General features: G+C 38.6%; 1 long non-coding RNA gene across 1 annotated transcript; it reads right to left on the bottom strand.

Moving 5' to 3' along the window:
- Positions 1–603: 603 nt before the first annotated feature.
- On the bottom strand, positions 604–4,222 carry LOC148316015 (uncharacterized). The gene is made up of 3 exons (XR_015840421.1): positions 4,100–4,222; positions 1,710–1,805; positions 604–748 (listed from the first exon to the last, which is right to left on the bottom strand). It is a non-coding gene; the product is annotated as an uncharacterized LOC148316015 (long non-coding RNA).
- Positions 4,223–4,480: the final 258 nt, after the last annotated feature.

The raw sequence follows: 4,480 nt of genomic DNA, 5'->3' as shown, positions 1-4,480 counted from the left end.
TTAACAAGAAATAAAAGTAAAGGGTGTTCTAATACTTTTTTCAAGATTGTCCTAACATACATTTAATGTTTACAGTATATGTCTTCGGAAGAAGCGCAGCATTAGATTTTTTTTTTTGTTCTCTCTCTTTGACTTCTGAATTTGAATTTCTGTCACAGATGTGCTTGAATTCTATTTTGGATGATTTGTGTTAAACTGCACAAATATTTGAAGAGCCATAGAATTCAAGAATCACACCAGTGCTGCTACTCCTCCGAACGGGTGAACGCCCTTGATTAACAACCTGCGTTGAGGTGGCTTTTGAGATTCGTGGTGTGGGAGAAAAATCTCTGAAGGCATTCTTAGACTTCAAGAGAGGGTCCACAATTTTCAAAGATTCACTTCCGTCTGAATCAGAGGCCTCACTTGTATCCGGAATATATTCATCTCCACTGTCATCTGAGTTGGAGTAATAATGCTTATCCATTCCAAAGTCAGCCTGTTTTTTTAATCTAAAAAACAACAACAACGAAATATAAAGGATAGAAGGCAGGAGACCAATAAAATATATGCAATTTGCTTGTAAGATTCCCTGAAATCTATATGGGTTGTTTACCTGTATACTTTTGGTCCTCCTGAGCCTTGGGATAGTAATATGGTCTGGGTCTGAGGCGCAAAGTTCAGGGGCAGGATTTGACAATGATTCGTCAGAATCTGTGTCGTTATTCCAAGGAAGATTCAGCCCATATTTTTTGTCCAAGGGAGGAGACTGGGTTGCATCAGAGTCCAAGAGAAAATTGAGAACCCATTAAATACTTAATCCCCAGAGGAATCTGCACAGAAAAAGGTCTTAATTCTATTTGAAAAAAAAACAAAAACTAAAATATTGATGAATGATATGACAAAATAATGTAATAACAAAATTAATTGACCGTAACAAAAAGCTCCCGGGAGGAAAACTACATTAAATGTTTTTTTAACAGGGCAGTGAAAATATTGGAAAATAAAAACGATAATAAATAAAATAATATAAAAAAAGAATTCAATGTGTATCGATGGACCCATATGAAATACTTATATCGCTATGTACTTATCAGCCATATCGCCCAGCCCAATATGTAACTGCAACTTCAAAACCTCGGGCCATAACAGGATTGTAACATGGGATGCATATCTTCATTCCTAAATTTGTAGATCCCGAGGAGGCTGCTCAATGGTCCTGGTAATCTAAACCTCAACCAATTCGGTCACAGCCAATGTTCTCCATCCTTGTTAAGAAGTTTTGAAATGATTTAATAGATATACTATTGCAAACTATACCAGAATTTTAGACATTTTAAACTTTTGATCACAATTTTACCTATTTTCTAAAAATCTGAAGAATCCACATGCCAAATCACCTGCTGTAGACACATAGGTTCTGTTCTGACAGATAATTCAGTTACAGGTTGTGTACTTAAAGCCAATAAGAGGGCAATGCAGCAGTCGACAACCTGACGAAAGCTTAAGTCTCCCAATGAGAGAACTGTAGTGGCTGGTAGGTTCTTAGATTGTAACATAGTAAAGACATATACTAGGCATAACTGTATATCATATGATGATGAGGGAAAATATTATTAGCTACGATTTATGTCCAGATATATTAGAAAACTTGTCCAACCAGCACAGGTCTATCTAACTGTAATTTTAACATCTCAAGACACGACAGGATGACCACATGATACGCATACCTCCTTTTCAGAGTCTGTCAAAACTTGAGAAGGCTGCTTCGATGTTCTGGTGGCATCAACCTCAGCCGATTCAGTCATTGTCGGTTGTCCTCCATCCTAATGAACAAGTTGAATATTAATTTAATGAATTAAAAAAAGAAAATGGATCAGAATTTTACACATTTTAGGCTTTGGCCACCCAAAACAAAAACTAACAAGTTCACGAATGAAACAAAACCAATTACTTTAGCGCATGACAATTAATCTTCAGTAGAGATATGTTGTGACTGATATTTCAGTCACAGGTTGTCTTTTGAACGCCACCAGGGCCGCAATGGAGCACAGGACAGCCAAAAGTCTTCTTGTCGGACACCTGTAGTGGCTGGTAGGTTCTAAGATTATAACATAGTAAAGGCACATACAACTCCTAACTGTATTTCATATGATAATGAAGGAAAAGATGATTAGCTATGATTTATGTCAACAATAAAAATGGCTCTACGGGGTCCCCACAAACACAAACCTGACAGTTGGGTGTCAGATGGCCAACATACCTGACACGCAATTCAACTCAACTGGACCCCACAACACAAGAAAAAGCTGAGTGAGCCTCAAACCAGACATACACATTCACTGACAAATATCCTGTGACACCAGATATATTAGAAGTCTTGTCTAATCAGCACACGTCTATCTAACTGCAATTTTAACATCTCGAGACACGACAGGATGAGTACACGATACGCATACCTCCATTTCTGAGTCTGTAAAGCCTGGAGGAGGCTGCTTCGATGTTTTAGTAGCATCATAAATTTATTGAATTAATTATATTTGAGGTTGGATTAGATTTTTACACATTTTAAGCCTTAGCCACCCAAAACAAAACATAAGCTCATGAATGAAATAAAACTAATTAATTTCGCCCATGCCAATTAATCTTCTGTAGACACGTGTTGTGACCAGTGTTGTTTTTGGCAGGCATTTTAGATTTTGTCCAAGTCATTTGGACAAAGTGCTGATTTGTTTACATCACATTTAGTCATCCCAATTCGTTATAGTTTTAGTCCAGTTTTAGTCAACGAAAACTAAAAAAAGGGTTTCAGTCCAGTTTTAATCGACGGAAACGCAAAAAAAGTTTTACCCTAGTTTTCGTCAATTTATTCACAAAGGTTTTAGTCCAAGCGGCACGGTGGCCCAACTGGTTAGCAGGATGGCCTCACAATATTGAGGTCGTAGGTACGATTCTGGCTCCGGCCTTCCTGCGTGGGTTTCCTCTGGGTAATTCGGTTTCCTCCCATATTCTTAAAACATGCATGGCAAGTTGCTTGGACACTCTAATTGCCCCTAGGCATGAGTGTGAGCGTGGATGGTTGTTCGTCTATGTATGCCCTGCGATTGGCTGGACACCAATTCAAGGGTGTACCTCGCCTACTGCCGAAGACAGCTGGGATCGGCTCCAACACCCCCCGCGACCCTAGTGAGGAGAAGCGGTACAGATAACGGATGGATGGATGGATGGGTTTAAGTCCATTTGAGTTAAAACAAGGCATTCAAGGTTTCCACCCAATAACAAAGACTTTTTGATGGACTACAAAGGATTCTTCATTACAAACAGAAAAAAGTGGCAACAGTGGAATCAATGCTCACTGCTCCAAAATAAGCAGAGAAGCAAAACATTTTGTTGGGCAACTGTTGTGGCTTTATTTCACTAAAAGCAACATAAAATAATTTATGAACCACATGCTAACAATTTTGTCTCGTCAATGAAAAAAATTCATGTACATCACGTCATGTTTTCGTCATAAAAGAACCTCGTTTAGCTTGTCATCGTCATTAAAAAAGGGGCGTTAACGAAGTATTTTCGTCATAGTCATCAGTGACGAAAACAACACTGGTTGTGACTGATATTTCAGTCCCAGGTTGTCTCCTGAACACCACCAATTGGGCAAGGGGGCGCAGGAAAGCCTGGGGTCTTCTATTTTTACAGTATAGAAAGGCTAAATATAAAATTGAAACAGTGTTTTATATCATGAATATACAGGGTTGGTGCTGGTTCTGGTAGGGAAACCACAACATAAAGATGTCCTTAATTAGTCCCACAATGGGGATATTTGCAATATGGCATATGATGGCCTAACAGGGCCACCGCCCAGAAAAGAGTAACGCAGAACTTTGTAATACTGTCACTCCCTGACCAGTTCGTTGTTCCTGAAGAGCCAAACTTTGACTCAGACCCACAAATTTGAATTACAGATAGTGGACAATGGAGAACTCCCCCAGTCAGTCAGCATGTTCAACTTCCATAGAAACCTCAACATACATTTATTAGATTGCCAAACTAATTGGAAACTACATCACCAGAACACCACAAGTGGGCTCTGTTATTGTACTTAAAGATGCATCTTACAAACCTGTGTTCTCCAAGGCCAGCTGGTCCATAGTCTTAAGTTATTTCTTCGCCAACATCAATGTCTCGGAGCGCAAACAGACAGAGGTGTGGTCTGTCCTCTGTTGTCTTCTTCTTCATTTTACAGTTGGGGTGCATGTGGTCATCATTAACCAGTCTTCCCAGACTGCCATCTTCTTGAGCGGCATCAACACTTAAAATAGATTTAAAAAAAAAAAAACAATTATTCAATCAATGTCAGAAATTAATCTTTGAGACAATCTTGTGTACACAAAACATAAAAATAGGAAATCCACAATTTTTAAATCTAAATCAAATCATACAAGAAATTTCTATTGGAATCAGACCCTATTAACAGCTTGTCTTTGAGACTTCATGGTCTATA

Source organism: Idiotropiscis lumnitzeri, unplaced genomic scaffold, assembly GCF_059441095.1.
Source record: "Idiotropiscis lumnitzeri isolate Australia: NSW breed Sydney's pygmy pipehorse unplaced genomic scaffold, RoL_Ilum_1.0 HiC_scaffold_25, whole genome shotgun sequence".
Lineage (NCBI taxonomy): Eukaryota > Metazoa > Chordata > Actinopteri > Syngnathiformes > Syngnathidae > Idiotropiscis > Idiotropiscis lumnitzeri.
This window is presented reverse-complemented; position numbering and strand designations above follow the sequence as displayed.